This window comes from Tyto alba, unplaced genomic scaffold (assembly GCF_018691265.1).
Source record: "Tyto alba isolate M040663 unplaced genomic scaffold, T.alba_DEE_v4.0 Super-Scaffold_45, whole genome shotgun sequence".
NCBI lineage: Eukaryota > Metazoa > Chordata > Aves > Strigiformes > Tytonidae > Tyto > Tyto alba.
In genome coordinates, this window is record NW_024881321.1 from 10,269,324 (window position 1) to 10,288,044 (window position 18,721).

The following is an 18,721-nucleotide window of genomic DNA, read 5'->3' on the forward strand; positions in this document are numbered from 1 at the left end:
ATCATCATGTTCCAGTGTGGCTACAAAGAAGATGGAGATTCCCTTTTTACAAGGAGTCACATGGAAAAGATGAGGGGTAATGGGTACAAGTTACTCCTGAGGAGATTCCTATTGGACAGAAGAGGAAAATTTTTCAGAATGAGAACAGTCAGACACTGGAATAATCTCCCCAGGGAAGTGGTGGATTCCCCAACATTGGACACTTTTCAGATTCATCGGACAGGGTTCTGGGCCATCTTGTCTAGACCAGGCTTTTGGAAAGAAATTTTGGACCAGATGATCCTTGAGGTCCCTTCCAACCTGGTATTCTATGATTCTGTGATTATTGTGTACTGGTGGGTGTGAGCGAATACAGCAGTTTAGCCTACTCAGGAGATGTCTGAACCTCACATTTGCATATTTGTAAGATAGTTGCTGTGATGGTCAGCTTCTCTGAGATGACAGAACTTTGTACATGCATAAAGCTTTCAATACCTAAGTAATTACAGAGACAAAATCATAGGTGATATAGAATCTTATTCTAATACAGATGCCTTAAGTTAGATGAACCATACCTAAAAGTGACTGTTTCTCTTTATTGCCTGGGAAAGGAACCTAGCTGACAGGTTTAGACATAGATGCCCACTTTATAGGTAGGATACATCCCACGCTAGGTATCCAGGTGTCTTTTTGGACCTTGTTCTGGATCATGTACATTAACAGTCCAAGTGCTGAAATATATTTAAATAGTAATAATTGACAACTGAAAGCAGAAATTTGAAAGTAGATACTAGATTCATGGTATCCAAATGATACTTGTTGAATTTGATTAGACATTTTTCATCCTCACAGAGCAGCTGGGAAAAATGGAAAGAATTAATTTACCCAATGCATAAGACACCACATGGCCATGCAGCTCAACATCTGGAACAGCGACAGGTGCATACAAGGTAGTGTAGTTTTTTTCTGAATTAAAAAAGTTTCAAAGGATTAACTGAAATAACTTAAAATGTGGACACATTAAATTGATTTAGCTTAAAATGAGTTTTACTTAAAAATTAGTTCTTTAGTTTTAGTGATAACTACTTTGCTTTAAATGAATCTGTGGATATGGGTATACAACTGGCATCCAGTTATTAGCTGCTGTTTACTGAGCTGGGGTACATGCTTGTTTAGCTTAAATTTAAATGTTTGTTATTACCTTATTTTTCAGGGAGGTTTAAATTGTGCACACAAATTACCCATAATTCTGCGATATTAATCTGACAGGATAATTGAGTAAATGTTCACAATTTAGTTGCAGTTCTGAAACCCAGGAAATTAGCTCCTATACTGCTTTTTAGTAGAAGCATATTTTCAAATTAATTAGATCAATTTTGAGCATAGTCTTGAACTGATAATGTAGTTAAATCTATGCTAAATAAAAATAAGGGTGGTCCACAATGCCTAGTTCTTACTACAGTCCCTGGATTTCTCCAAAAAGCCTTCTCCAAGAGCAAACTGCTTTAGAAAGGATGAAGTCCTAAATGATGTAAAGCAAGACAGTGCCTATTAGTCTTAACCTCTTTTATTCAGCAGTAAAAACCTAGCTTCTGACTCTACAGATGGTATTGACTGGTTTAACTAAGTTGTCTCTTAAACTAATTTTCATTAAATTGGTGGCCGGTTGTACCAAGCTGATATTAACTAATTTTTTTCCTTCATTGAAAATAACTGTTGGAATTCAATCTTACCTGACAGCTCTGAGAGTATGCAATTTGTAAAATTTTGACTATTTTTGATTGACTCATTTATTTCTGTTTAAAAGGCTCATTCATAGTGTAAGTTGTCATGTTTCTACTTTTTTTTTTTTTTTTATTATTATCATGTTCTGAGGATTTATTTGACAGTTTTCAAATCTAGTGCCAAATTAATGTAATTTATTTCAATGCACCAATTTCATAGTTCATGAATTCATGGTTATTCTTATGAACTTTTCAATATAACTATTCCTTGAAAATTACAAGACTGTATAATATCTAATAAAAATTATAAAACAACAGAAAACATTATCATCTGGATTCAGGGATTCTTGTTGCTTGTGCTCAATTTGCTCACTACAGGAAGTTACAATGTCATGAAGTAAGAAATATTGTAGGAATACTTACAAACCATGAGGGGCATTTGCAAAAAGCTTTGCTTAAATAGAAAACATGATATGAACTCTTGGTATAAATGACTGATAGATTTTCAAGTTCTTTTAGAATTAAACTTGCTTTGCTATCAGACACACAGTGATCTGAGGTACCCTGAATGTTCTTGGCAGAGAATGGTGTTCAGGACTACTGGGTCAGTTGATGACATTGCTGCAAACTCTGTATCGTCCTTTCTGAAAGGCACACCAGCATGCTCTGAACTAGCACAGTATGAGAGAATAGTAACAGACTTCAGAATACCCAGCATTTTTGCACCAAACCAGTGTTGATGTGGATAAAAAATGAGCTAAGTCTCTTTTTTTTTTTTTATTTGAATTAGCACTTTTAAACCTGACAAACACTCTTCTGGGAAGTATAATTAATTTGAGACTAACATTATGAAAGCAAATGTCAGGTTCTGAAGACACATTCCACACTGCTCTGTTTGCCTTTTAGCATTGCAGGAATTTCATTTAAAATTTTAATTGTTGGTTACTTAGAGGTAAGCAGTTACTTGATTTTCAGAAGTATGAAGTCATTGGATTAATACACATCATTGGGCAACAGAAATAGGGAAACTGAAAACATTTTTAATTCTAGTTCTGTAATAAATACTAGGAATAGGAAGGAGAATATACAAGATAAAAAAACAAACAAACAAACAAAAAAAAAAACAAAAAACAAAAACAAAAAAAACCCACAAACTAACAAAACCACCCTTTCTTTATCATTTATCAGGGAAAACAAACACACACACACAATCTAGCAATATTTGTTTTATTTTATTTTTTAAAGTATTGGTATTTATAAGTAAATTATACCCAACCCTTCCTCTTCAGTGCACATTTTAGTGTTGAAAACTGGGCATCTCAGAATTAGGATGACTTATATGACTGTGTTAAGTTAAAATACTATGGCAAAAAGTACGCAACAAGGAAAATCTGCCAGGAGGCCTTTTCTGTCTTGGCAGTCACATGTAAGTCTGTTACAGCAGAGCAAGGACACTTCAGCTTCTCATTTCTGCAAACTCAGTCACAGAGGAGTGAACATGTCACAGGTCACTGCAGAGCCTTGGCACTAGTCCAATGTACCAGTCAATAAGGCATAACCCCAATTTACCAACAACATGATCTCTGGTTAATATGTCACAAAGTCCATATGTTGACAAGAAATTCAATATAATTCTAGAGGGGAGCTGTGGTGCTGCACCATGTGGTGATCAGGCTCTGCTTTTTGGAATGACTCTTCAAGGCAGTAGAACTAGAGCAGAACTAGAGATTCAAAGAATAGAAATATTAAACTATAGGGGAAAATTCTAGAAACTTTATGTAGACTTTGTTAGAGGAACTCAAACTTATTTACTCATGACTGTAGTAATACAAATGATCTGGTTAGAAATGTGATTTTTTTGTGTGTGTGTGTCTGTGTGCATGAAAGCATTATACTCAAGAATTCCTGAGTTAATTTATGATACTATATTGGGCTAGAAATATATGATACCAAGTAACTTATCTGCCTTACTCGAATTTATCTACTGCATTTTGTCCAACCTGGACAAACATAATTGCCTCCACCCAGAGAGACTGTGGTGTATAACAATAGCTATGTATCTAGCATGGTATTATGTTGACATACTGGAAATTATTTATGATTGTGAAGTAGGAGAAATTGGGCTGTAATGGACACAAACCCAGTCCAATTAAGAAAAAAGTAAGTAAAAGAAATTTGGTGTATCAGTATGCTTCTAATTTTTCATCCAGTTACTAAGAATGAGCATCAAAAATTGTCAAAAAATGTGTGTATAACAATTAATACTGGGGTTTAGGTGTCCTTTTTTGTGCCTTACAAGGAAAATGAGCTTATTTATAAGCTCACATATTTTTCACCAAGATAAAAGGAGGTAAGTCAAGACAGCCAGCCTTGTTCATCCTTGTGAATGTATGCTAGCCATTTTAACTGAACTTTCATGGAGTTAAAAGGCGTAGAACTACACCCCTTTCTATTTCAAAAATATATTTTCTAGAAAGAGGGGCTGACCAGCTATCCCAGATACACAGATACACTTCCTTGCATTTGATAACATTAAGTTAAACTGCAGTTTACGGCTCAGCTGTAAATGTGAAATGGAGTGACTATTTCTTCTGCTGCTTCAGTTATTTGTTTTTATGTAGATGTATTTTAGAAAGTTAAGTATATTTTCACAAAAAAATTGCAAATATCTAAGTAATTTTTTAATTGTGATTTACTACAACATGTGAAAAGCTAGTGACTGAAATGAAAAGCTTTCCTTTTTTAGGCTAATACCATGAAGATGAAGCAAAGAACTTTGTTAGCCTTATTTCAGATTATAGTTTCTCATTTTCATGAACAAGTGGCATATAAAATCTTTCATCACATAAATCACAGTGTACTAATGCAATTTGTATCTTAGTGCATTAAGACAGTTCTCAATGTTCCTGATCAAAACCCTACCAAAAATAGTGTGAAATCTGCAACAGGCTTTTGGATCCAGAACATCTGAAATTTGTAAATATCCCTAGTTGAAGACAGCAAGAATTTTTGTTAGTTTATCTGCTGTGACCAAAGCTGCAAATATCTTTGTTCTTTAAATGATGCAAGGCTTAGATATATCACAATTAGGATTGTTATAGCTATGGTTTACAATGCTTCTAACAATCATCTGATATTTAACTTACAGTGTCTGTCCTTGTAAATCTTAATTAAATGTCTCTCCAGTTTCTAAATTTAAACAGTCATCTATCATGTCTCAGCAGTAGTGTCTCTATCCATGAAACCCTTTTCCCTGTTAACATGCAGCATATACTACCAATGAATTTCCTGCTGTGCTCACCTTCACAAGCATCAGTAATATTGGAAAAGTAGAGTTATTCTTGCTGCATAATATTATCTGTCAGGAAAAGCTGGGTTACCTCCTCCCTTCTCACCCCTGTATACTGCCTAGAATTTTTGTTCTTCTATCTGATTAACTTGAACATTCGTGATGCATTGAACAATCAATACAAGGAACAATTTAAGAAAGTACATTGTATCAGGACTCTACAGTCATGATATGTAGGATGTATAGTTGCCTGGTTATATAAGTATGAAAGGTAATTAAAGCATAAATCATGAAATGCACTCGTTAAAAGTTTACCTCTCCATAAAATGTATTTATCAGCATTTCCTATAATGAATGTGTCACAAATGGGGGAGATAAGAAAAATTAAAATGAGAAGGTCAGGATTTAAAAAAAAAAAAAAAAAAGTGAAGAAAATAACTAGCAGAAAGGTTGGGAGTGAAAATTTATGAATTGGGAAAATAAACAGTCTGAGAGATTATATTTTTCATGTTGACACTGCATTCACAAAAATCAGAAAACAGATGAAGGGGTTTTGCCATGAAAAAAAGGCAACTAATATTATGCTTGAATGTAAACTCTTAACATGTGACAGCACGAGTCTAGTTGAAAAACCTCAAGGTCATAAAAATATTGTTGCCAACTTAATGCAAAGAGTTAAAGAGCCCACAGAGCTGGAGTCTCCAGCACTGTGATGTTGTGGGCAGCCTTTAAAGAAGTGGCGGGCAACAGCTGTGAAGAGCTGCAAGATCCATGGAGTCAGTACCAGGTACAATGACTAGGAATGACATCTAACCGAAGTTGCTTCTTTATTACTCATAGTGTTTTTCATTTTAAATTTCTTTAGTCGGTTCACAGATGCAATAATTTCATATTATCATCCTCTTTCCCCGGAAACATTTGATGATTTCAGTGGAAGTGACTCCAAACTGTAGTTGACTTTCCTGTACGTTGCTCAATGGTTTGTTCAGATAGGTGATGATAAACTGGGACAGTTGTTTGAGTTCTACTGCCACATAGTTTAATAAATACTTGTCTAATTGTGCTTCAGATGTGGTTTGATTTTTAGTAAGCCTAATTCATTCTTTTTGAAACATTCTGTGTATATATCATGCAATTGTTAGAGCAAGATAAATTGTAGGCTGAACTCTTTGCTATCAAATTTACTTTACAGTGTTAGGATTGACTAATGCTTATACAGATGCTCTGCTACCATGACCAGGCTTGGAAGGCCTCCAAATATCACTTGCTCATTTACATCTTCCAGGAAGCAATGGCAGATTTCCATGTGTGTTCTTCATTTTTCAGGTTCACATGGACTGTGTACCGCCTTCCTATTTAAATACTCTATGACAGCAAGATTTGGAGCATATGTTCACATGTTCCTGGCATCATTGGCATTGATCCACACCTTTGTAATATTAAAATATACTGTTCCTGTGCACTTGCTTAACCTGCTGGGAAAGGGGTTTTAGCCCAATGAATTGCTTTGCTCATCAGAATAAGAAACTCTATTATCAAAGGAATGATGAAGACATCACCTCAGAAAAAGGAGAGATACCTGGAAGATCTAGCAATAGGCAAAAAAAGTCTAGTGTGATATCCAAATCTCTCCTGTTTGTATTGTCTGCCCATGTTAAGAAGAACTGATCAGTTGCTTTTTGTCTTGGGAGGTATTTTGTATTGTGGATAAAATCATCTTTTATTGTGGAGAGCAATGAGATGAACAAAGACCTTAGGCCTACCTAGGACTCTCCTAAAAGTAAGAAGAAACAGAGTTGCAGGGGACCTGAAGAAGGCATTAGCTCTGTGCAAGTGAACTTACGCTGGGCACATGTACTGGCATATGATGATCTGTACAATGACTGCACATGTTCTGAGGGAAAATTTCAATGCAGGAAAAGCAGCATGCTGGCAGACCATGACCAGAAATGGTCTGGGGGAGAGCAATGGCCAAGGAACATTCCCAACTTGTCACTCTGAGATGCAGATATATAATTTGGTGAGGCAAAAGGGTTTAACTGTGAATGCATGATATGCCAGGCTAGCTGACATCAAGTGTAGTCTTTTATTTGTTTTATCTGCTGATAGAGATGCAGCAATTTATTTAATTCTCCTACCCCAAAACAAGTTCTGATGAGAAAGAAATCTTATTAGTGAGCTGAACTACCTGACAAAAATCTGAAGCAATTCAGAAGATGGTGATGTGGTCATCAAGTATGCATCTTTTTGAGACATATCATGGTGAATTGCAATGGTATTCAGAAACACTATTCAGAAAATTTTTGAAGCATTATAAGACACAGTAATTGTTTGAGAAATGGTGGTTGAATGTCATAATTTTGTGCATAAGTAGGAGCAAGTTAGGTTTTTCCCCTCAAACCATACGCTTGAAACATGGATGGGAGCAAAGGGATTGCTTCTGAAACACATTTTCTTTGGGAATTTCTATGTTCTCTACCTGGAGCCACCTTTAACTCATTTAAAAACATTTAATTCTCATTATCATTTCTTATACCACCCCCCTTTTACTATCGTTTTAACACCTTCTCTCTTACCATATGTCCAAGTTGCAATGTATGATTAACATAACTGAATTTGTTACTGTAAAAAGAAAACACCATCCAAATTAATTTTTTCAGTGTTTACTTAGTGCTATGGCTGAAATTATAGACTTAATAGAATTTCTGATGCACATTTCATAGATGTGTAAACAATATTTTACCATAGCATTTATTGCACAGCATTTTATCTGGAATTTTTATCTGGTACAAAGACAAGCATTTCGGCAGTAGATAAACTCTTTTTGGGGAACACTTCACAGCTTAAACTTGCATACAGATGAAGATTTACAGAGATAGCAAAACACCAGAGGAGCAAATGGTGGAGAATATTTTTACTCCCTGAAGTTCTGAGTGCTAATTGCAAAAATCTATTAATTTTACTTTGAGCATTGCACAGGATATAAAATAGTCCTTATGCAGATCTAGACCTCTGGTTTGGTTATATTTTTTTCTAGATTTTTTTTCTTTTTTTTACCTGAGTTTGAATATGCAGTTATAATTTATAATATTCTGGAGCATGTTCCCTGTGAGGAGACTGAAGAAACTGGTCTTGTTGAGCCTGGAAAGGAAAACGTTCCAGTGGGGACCTAAAGCTTGCCCCCAAAACCTGTGAGAAAGGTACCAAGAGAGTGGATCCAGGCTTTTCACAGTGCTGAATGGTTTAAGGACATGAGACAGTGGGTGTAAATTGAAACAAGGAAGATTTAGGCAGAATATAAGGAGAAAATTTTTCACTATGGGATCAGAAAATAATGAACAGGTTCTTCATTTTCATCCTTAGTTTTTTCATGGCCTTACTGGTCAAAGCCCTGAGCAACATGATCTTATTGTATAGCTGACCCAGCCTGGAGGAGGAGGTTGAACTGGATCCCTCCTGAGGTATTTTGTGGGTAAATAACATCACTGAGTATATTTCTGGTCTGAGTGGGCTCATTCTTTTTTTGGTGGGAACTTGTACCAGTGATCTCCTGCAAAAGCAGTTTGTGCAGAGACACACATGTGACTTCTGACCTCATCTCCACAGCCCCACCACAGTTTCCAAAATGACTATGTCAGCCATATTCTTTCAGTAGCTTGGTAGTTCCTTCAGTGGCTCAGGCTGGCTGGCAGTGACTGAGTCCTGTCAGTCAACCAGCCATTTCTCATGAGCCAATCAGGTGTATACTTCCAGGCTCTCCCAAACAGCAGTGCACAGAACTTGTATTCATTTTTCAAACATTATGAAATAGTACAAAAAAAGCTCTTTGCAACATGGTTCCAGAACGTGGCATAAGTAAGGTAGAAAATATCTTACCGTTCCTAAAATATTCTAATACTGGGAAGAAGAGCTGAAAATGTTATACCAAAACTTAGGGTGATATATTCTACTTTTCATGCCAAGCAAAATGTGTAAAGAGTAATAGCTTGTTACTTTTCTCATCTCCCACAGGCCCAAAATATTAACTGGTCTGACACTCAAAAATAATTGTATTATTGGTTTTCCAGCCCTTATGAGGTAGCTAGAGTAAGAAAAAACGAATGGGTTTGGTGAATTTTCTAGGAGTTTCAAAGGACGTGAGTGAGGTATCTCTGGCAGGGAGTTCCTGCAGGCTCAGAAAAGGAAGAATAAAGAGCTGGTTCAATAGAGCTCAAAACTTTATAAAAGTATAAAAGGACAAAGATGGAGGCATCTGCTGGAGACTGTTTTACCTGAAAAGAGTTGTAGCTATCTCTTTCTGTCTACCACTGAAAGGCAAGTCAGCCAGCCTATCACTCTTGTCAAATGTTACGTACTGTATCTCACACTCATCTCATATCAGACAACATGAAAGTGACTTCACAACCAAGAGGTACATTTTTCTAAGGAGCGTCACTCCACAAGTTATTATAAAGGGGCCGTATATAAAGCCTGAAATATACATAGCAGTGATTTTGATGGCATATAATTGTAATAACAGTAAATGGGAGTAGAAAAGAAAATAAGCAAAGGAGACACTCTTCTAAGCACCCTACCTAGGTAACTCCATGACTGGATGCAAGCTGAATTTCCATACATATACTTTCACTTTCTGACAATGTGTATGGCTATGAAAGTTCTTGAATACATTTACACTATCACGCTTTTTGTGTCAAACTGCCATCTAAAAGTACCTGAGGAGATTCAAATATTTGTCCCTTGATGCTTTATTTGTTTTTAGAAGTCGCATATTCAAAAAAAAATCTTGTTTGGAAAGTAGTTAATAGGTATTTAACATCACTATCTCTGAAATATCATAATTTCCATAAAAATGTGGATATAATTCTGGAAATATTCATTAAATGTTTGATGATATATTTTGTCCTCAAACAGAAGGAAGTTCATGAAATGTCATAACAATATTCATGAAATATTTCATGAAACCCTCATGAGAAATCTGAAATTGTCATGTAAGTTTTATGACATTTTCATGAAATATTAAGTCATGTATGAAGAAAAAAGCATACTGAGCTACAACTACAATGAAATACCACATGAAACAAAATATCCATTCATGGAAATTTCCAGAAGAACTGTTTACTGAATCACAGAATATCTGAGTTGGAAGGGGGGACCTCTGGAGGTCATCTGGCCCAACACTTGCTCAAGCAGAGTCACCTAAAACAGGCTAGCCAGAACCAAGTTCAGATGATTTTTCAATGTTTCTAAGGATGGAGACTTAACAACCTCCAACCTGTGCCAGTGCTGTCACCCTCACAGTCAAAAAGTTTTGCCTGGTGTTCATGGGGAACCTCCTGTGTTTCAGTTTGTGCCCACTGCCTCTGGACCCGTCACTGGACACCACCAAAAAGAGCCTGGCTCCATCCTCTTCACACTCTCCCTGCAGGTATTTATATACATTGACAAGATCTCCCCTGAGCCTTCTCACCTCTAGGCTAAACAGTCCCAGCTTTCTCAGCCTTTCCTCATAGGAGAAATATTCTAGACCCCTAATCATCTTTGTTGTTCTTCAATGGACTGTCTCCAGTATGTCCATGTCTCTCTTGTACTGAGGAGCCCATAAGAGGATACAACACTCCAGGTGTGGCCTCACCAGTGCTGATTAAAGTGGAAGAATAACCTCCCTCCACCTGCTGGCAATGCTCTGCCTAATGCAGCCCAGAATAGCCTTTGTTTCAAGGGCACATTGCTGGCTCATGTTCAAACTACTGTCCACAAGTAACCCTAGGTTATTCTACTTCATCCTCCTGGCCTGTCTTTCCTAAAGATTTTGTATCCTTCCATTGCAACACTCCAGTCATATAAGCCACCCCAGTTCTTAAACATGAAATCAGTTTGTGGACATAAAACTGACATTTCTTAGAAATTCTGTGAAATTGTTCATGAGCTATCAAATTGAATTTATATGAAATATATAAAAAAATATAATGCAAGGAAACCTCATAACCAGTTGAATAAAATGTAAGTTTAAAACTGTTAAAAATAACTCTAGTCCTCAGAATAGAAACACTGGACATCTCTGAGTCAGTGACTCTGGCATCTGTCATTTGGAGGGAGAGAAGTTTTCCTGACTCCTCACTGCATTTTAAGAACCTCTGCTACTGCACCTCCCAGGGTTCACAGGGAAGCTCTTTCTCTTTTCCCGTTGGGTATTTTTGAGTATGTGGTGTACATTCATAGCACAAAGCAAGTTACACACAGCACAAGGCAGCAGCAGCAGCTTCCGGTTAGTCTCCCAAATGTATTCTTTGCAGTCATTTGATGTCAGGTTAGGCAGGAGATAAAGAGTTTATTTTTGTAATATAAGTGGAAATTCATAAAGTTTAACTAGAATTAGTACTGCAGAGGGCAATTCTGCAGTATCCCGGTATTCTGGGATCACTTGGATATCTATTTTAGTCTGGGATGTTACTCCTTATTGGTTATAGAGGGAGGTTAGATGATTAATGATCTGCAGATCTGAAGTCAGAGTAAATTAGTCATAACACATGACTAACTAGTGTCTAATTAAAGGCTTCATAGGTCAAGTAAGCAGAGAAAAAACTGGATCATCCAAAATTACAAAGGAATTTCAACAACGCTAACATCTGTAATGTCTGAAAGCAAATATTCTTTTAAAGTTAAATAAAAGGTGTCAATTGACATCCTGAATCTTTTCATTATAATCTTTGAATAACACTGGGGAAATTGCCAGCATGATCAACCAAATTCTGAATTAAAAGAGTCAGTAGAAATAAACACGTGAGTTCTGTCTGTTGTCCTGTTCAATGTGGGAGTCAAAAATCCATGCAAAGTTGTCTACAGACTGTGAAATTACAAACTTTAAGATCTATACAGATGACCAGGACTGGGAAAGGTATTAGTTACTGCTGGGGAGTTTTGGTAGTTTAGATGGGGTGTTTACAGTGATATTCATAATGGTGAATGATGGACACAGTTTTATAAATAGAGGAGGTTTCATGCTGACTTGCAGTTCTGAAGTGACATCTGCACAGAGCTCTAGAAAAATGGTGTTGGTTTTCTTGATATTCTACATCTATTTCCACAGATCAATTTTTTCCTCCTAGAAATGAGCCCATAAAAGTTTTGAACTGAGGCCATAGCTCTCTGTTCAAATTATTAGAAAAGGAGTTGATATCAAATCAGTCCTTGTTGGGGTAGAATGTTTTATCCAGCACCAGGAGTTCTAAAGCTTCATTTATTTCTGTGCTTGAATCACAGCCTGATCCATGGAATCCACTTCACAAGCTGTTGATCTATATATCACATATAAATTTCTCGATGCTATTGGGCATCGGTACTACTGCCAAAGCTCCTTGTGCAAACTCACACACTCAAACCCACCTTAAGATGGGAAATATTTTGCCACTAGTCTCAATTTTCCTACTAGAAGATAAGAATGAGGATCTACATCAGAAAGAACAGAAAAGGATCTACAGTGGGGTGGGAAGCAAAGAATCGTGAAAACTTGAGCATTCAACTTGTCACTGGAGGACTGTGGTCCATTAATACTCACAGTGAAAAGTAGAAATCATCTGAGAAATATGGACATTATCAGTGCAAATGTCAGTGTTTGAATAGTTTATCTATATTCCTTTCACAAGAAAGCACTCAGGATCACTGATTCATCTCATTCTAACTTAGACATGATTAAAAGGGTCATATGGATTGTCCCCCTAAAAGTGCCCATTCCTTCATGTTGACCAGGAGAAAAAGTAGGGTGTCAAACTTGGATGGAGACATCTAGATTACTGATATCTGAACCTCAATCTGAGGTCCACAAAAATATCTGTACAGAATATTCTAGAGAGAGTAACCCTATGCAGTACTAAATTTGCATTGAGTAATCTAGCCCTAGAAATGACTGTGGAACACTTTTTCCATTCTGACTAGAGTACCACAACTTAGCACAAAATAGTCGTCTTTTGTGGACAAGTCCTAGACTGAATAAAAAGGAGATGCCCTAATAATATTTTCAACCCATACAGTGACTTTCTTGCACAGATGTCCATCTATTTTATGAATAGTATTTGTTCCTGTAACACTCTCAAGAAGTGGAGGAGAACTATTCCTACTTGAAAAACTTTAGATTAAGGACAGAGCTACAACATAGGATTCCCTATTTCAAATTTTATCTTTAATGGCTAGACTGCGCTTGTACTTCTGACATTTAGAAAATTACACTGGAATAACTTCATCTGAGAGGTTGAACTTATGCATGTGCACTAAACATGTAGCATCAGTTTCCCTCAATTGTACAGAATGCTTTAAATCTTAGGGACAGGGCTATAATAAAATTATACAAACAAAGGAGGTCTCAAGATAGTAACGTTCATAAATTTGCTCTGTGGAGCTATTAAATAAAGGTGGACTGGCAATCAAGATCTTGATTCGGCTTTGTGTCTATGAAATGCTGGATTATTGCTGTAATAAAGGGGTCTGAAGTTGCTTTGTAACACTTGATAGCTACTGTCCCGAGAATATGGTACAGGTGGGAATAGAGTATGCAGTGTTAACCAGAGATGATTTTCCTTATGTGATGATATTATGATGAAAGCATTGGACTGGAAAGTCTAAGTTTTATTTCTTGTTCTTACAGAAACTTCTAGTATGATCTGTACAGGAGAGATGTGGACAGACTGGAGAGGGTCCAGAGAAAGGCCACAAAGATGATCAAGAAACTGGAAAGCCTGTCATATGAGGGAAGGCTGAGGGAACTGGGTTTGTTCAGCATTGAGAAGTGAACAACATAAGGGTAGACCTTATCACCATGTTCCAATATTTAAAGGTGGCTACAAAGAAGATGGAGATTCCCTTTTTACAAGGAGTCACATGGAAAAGATGAGGGGTAATGGGTACAAGTTACTCCTGAGGAGATTCCTATTGGACAGAAGAGGAAAATTTTTCAGAATGAGAACAGTCAGACACTGGAATAATCTCCCCAGGGAAGTGGTGGATTCCCCAACATTGGACACTTTTCAGATTCATCGGACAGGGTTCTAGGCCATCTTGTCTAGACCAGGCTTTTGGAAAGAAATTTTGGACCAGATGATCCTTGAGGTCCCTTCCAACTTGGTATTCTATGATTCTATGATTCTTTGCAGGCCACTTATTCTGTCTGCACCACACTTCCTCCTTTTTGTGAAATTCTGCTCCTCAATGTATAGATTCTTATACCGCAGTCACATCCAAGTGCTTCTCAGTGCTGGGTTAATCATTGTGACTAATGTTAGTCCTGTGCTTATTCTTGCCCAAGCCTGCAAGGAAGAAATGTGTGTAGTACAGTATTTTAACCTGGTAGATGTGTGGAATAGAAGAAAGGGTATGAAAGTTAGAAAAAAGTAACTACTTCAAAAACAGATGGTGCCAACATTCGTAACTGTTAGCTCTTGATTGAATAATTTCCCAGTCTTGGACTGCCCCATATGAAAACTTGCAGGAGAGTTCAGATCTGGCATAACATTGAAGTTGTTTGTTTTTATTTTCAGATAACACTAAGAAGGAACACTTTCTTGAGCAAACATAACAGTAGAAGTTCTCATGGGAGGTACAAATCTTTTGAGTATGCTTTGGCATGCAGGGTTGTATATGCTAGAAATGACAAATGTTGGTGGTGCTTCTGTAGGTTTACAACAGAAAAGATATGTAAATCTGGTCTTGAGGGGATTATTTAGAAAATACTCTAACTGTGTTGCTAAATAATAAAGGTCAGAAACAAATCCATGGTCTTAAGGACAAGGGGCACCAGCTGGGTTATGTTTACACTGCTCAGGGCTGCAGCATATTTACCTTGTAGACAGTTAGCAGACTTCGTTACATAACTCTGAGTCATTCAGATTGCACTTGCCTAGAAATTTGTTAAATAAGAAATGAACCCCAAAACAGGGAGACATTAGAAAAGATAAAGGGATTATCTACTGCTCAAACTTATCCACTAGCCATCTTTTGTTAACACAGAAGTCAAATATTTGTGGTCATGGTTATGGAGTGCTTTCATGATAAAGAAGACATGATGAAGAAAGAATTACTGTAGAAAGTCACACCAAAAGTTCTGACATAATTTTTCTAATATTAAACAAAAGTGGATACCAAGGAAATAGGAATGGAACAAACATGATTAAAATTTCTCAGCATACTCTTCCAGTCTTTAAAAAACTTGCAGCACAAGGAATTTTTGAACAAGAAATGCTGATGTGTTTGAAGCAAATAACTGCTGATGAAAATTTCTTCTATGAACTTGCATAGTCTCCACTTGAATTTAAAAAAGCATTTAGCATCTACAATGTCTTGTAGCAGGAAGTTCTACAGATTACTTACACAGTCTATGAAGATCCATCTTTTCTTCTTTTGAATGTCACACCTGGCTTTGTTTGATAGCCTGTGGTGCTTGCATCCAAAGAAAGAATGAACAGTCAATCCCTACTTACCTCTTCTTCGCTTAATATTCATGGCTTCATTGATTCCTCTTATACTTCCATTATCTTTTTTCACATTCTTTTCCATGCTGAAATTCTGTCCTGGGTTTGAGTGAGTGGTGACGTTTTTTGGTAGCAGAGGAGGGGGATATAGGGGTGGCCCCCTGAAAGAAGCTTCTTGAAGCTCCCCCAGCTCCAAGTCAGCTCCACCTCTGCACCAAAACTGAGCCAATCAGCTGTGCCTCTACGATAACATATTTAAGAAGGGACCTGGTGACAAGCAATCAGACTTGTGAGGAGGAGTTGTGGCAGCTGTGTGAACAGCAAGGTCAGTGGAGAAATGGAGGAAGAAAGGAGGGGGGAGGTGTGTCAGAGCAGAGACCTCCCTGTATCTTGTGGTGAGGCAGCAGGGCAGCCCCCCCCACGCCACCCATGAAGGTCTATGGTGGAGCAGACACCAATTTATGGCCTGTGTTTTTTGCCTGGATGATCAAGGTGCTGTGCCCGAAGAAGGCCAGGGTCTTGGAAAAGATAGCCCCCACTGATGTAGTTCAGAGCTGGGAGGATTGCAGCATGCGGAGTGTCTCAAGCCAGAGCAGCTTGGGAAGGGCTGCAGCCCGTGGGAGTGAATCCAGTTGAAGAAAGTTGGTGTCCCACACTGGAGCAGTGTGGGGAAATACTGCAGCCTGTGGGAAGGACTCATGTCGGAGGAAGTTTGTGGAGGACTGTCTCCTGTGAGAAGAGGACCATGTTGGAGCAGGAGAAGTTCCAGAAGCTCCCCCGACCCAAGATGGAAGAAGCGGCAGCACTGACTACACCCCCCATTCCCTGCCCCTGCGCCACTGGGGTGAGGAGGTAGATATATCGGGAGCAGAGCTGAGCCTAGGAAAAAGAATCTACGTTCTTTTTTTTCTTCCCCTAACAAGTCTGCCTTTTACCCATGACCATAATGGGTGATCTGCCCCTCTCGGTCTTATCTCGAATCATTTGTCCTCTCCCATCTCTGGAAGAGAAGGGAGGACTGAGCAGCTGCATGGTGTTTGGCTGCCGACCAGGCTCAAACCATGACAGAAGCCAGGAGATCCAAAGCTGAAACATATGAAGTCTTGAGGCAGGCAATCTTCTGTAGATGGGGCTGGCCATGAGCAGTGTGGAAACAAACCTGTGCAGCCCCTCTTGATCTGGGATCCTGTGGTGGACATATTCAGCAACATATATGTAGCTTTAGTAAACATTTGTGTTGAATAAATGTATTGAGATGATGCAATGCATTTTCTTTCTGGTTCAGAACAAAACCAGGTAAGTATTTTATGTAATGCTGAATTTATTTTTTAATTAAATAAATGGAATTTATTGTGAAATTTTGAGGAATTTTCTGCATAATCTGATAAAAAATATTTTGGCAATCATTAGCTGTTTTGCACTGTGCTCTTATCTGGAAATGTTTTTAGGGAGTGCTTAGTGTGTTTGAAAGGTGTTCACATAGGACCATAAGTCTGTTAGAGTACAGTTCTGCAATCAGTCCAGCAGCAGAACGTCTTTTCTTATCTAGAAAAGTCACCAAACAACTGTATTTGCACCTTCAGCTGCCAATCTGAACATGGCTTTTGTGTACACTTCTATTCCTTAATAACAAGCTAATCTGCCACTGCAAATTACTAAAGACAAAATTAGAAATAATGACAGAGAGAAAATTCATTAGGGATAATATGTTTATAACAATGAACCAGTACCTTCCATAGTAATAAAAACATTAAAAAAATTATAGTAATAATGCTTTACATTTTAAATAATTATGCACTAGTAAATTCTTGACAATTTGGGGTGAAGTAGATAAATAAATCTAATATACTTCTAAAGCATTTTCTCAAATTAAATGAAATATTTTACCCATAAGATCCTAACTGCAGAACAATATAACAGGGGGCCTCTATTGGTTTTTAACCATGGTTCAATATTTTTCTTGAGAAAAACAATTTCCCAGTTTATTATTTCTATCCAATAATAACATTAATACTTTTTTGCATGAATCCATTGTCAATTAGGTGCATATCTTGTCATTCATACAGAAAATGTTGCTACTTTTCACAGGAAATTGGACATACTTCAAACTGATTATTACAGGTAAGGATTTTTGAAAACAACATAAATCTTTGGCTTGCATTAAGTAAATGATGTAAGGTGTCTATTGTCTTGCATGCACTGAATATCAAGTATCCATGTTATTTATAGAGAAGCAGCAGATTAAGCAAAATAATCTGTAGTTCTTTCCAAAGCAGTTATTGCTATTGCATGGACTGATTTGTTTTATATAAAGATTATAGACAGTAATTCTTCATAAATAAAATACAGGTAAATTAAGAAGTATTACAATTTGTGTATTCTAAAACTGAATTTTTAGTATTGTTTCTTTCAACACTGAGATTATGATCTGTCTAATTTAATGTAAATTTTGGGAAAAAAATCAGAGATTTTAAATACTATGTCATTGCCAGTAATTTTCCTCTAACACATATTCACTAGCGATCAGATTTCCAAATCATGTATTCTATGAAAGGGGAGAAATAAATAAACAGCATACAAGATCTGACTCTTTGACAGAGTGGTGTGATAAAACTTCATAGAAGACACATGGAAAATATTGTTCTAAAACACAGAACCTGATCCAACTCTTCTGAGATTAGTGAAAAGGAGATTCCTCTTGCTCAAGTTCTAACATCTATAATGTGTTTACATCTGATTGAGTCTTTTAGACGCCATTTGACTGAACACTAATATAAATGTAAAAATAGATCAGATAACTTGAATATTCAATGTTTTCTTCTGGGTGCTATCAAGATTTTAAAGATTTGCAATACTTTGGTTTTATGACACCACAGGTGAATATATCTGAATATATTTTATAATAAATATTAATATTTAAATATAATGTAAATTATATAAGATAGCTAAGGGCTAGAATTTACAAAAAAACATATCCATTCATGAAATTCCCATTTCAATCAAAAAGAAAAGGCTATTTCAACTCAAAGGTCAAGTCTTAAATGGGTTAAGCTTTAATTCAGTATTTATTTAGAATTAATATAAACCCTTTTCATTTCAAGAATTATATCACGTTGACACAGTCATATTTCTTATTTGTCAATGTGCAATAGCTTTCCTTTCAAAGCTAAGTGTACAGTTGGAAAATTTATTTTAAAGTTTTACGTCTTTTGGGGTTAGATAGCCAGTCTTCAGGCCAATCTCGTCACTGCTTGCCATAATATAAGCATTTG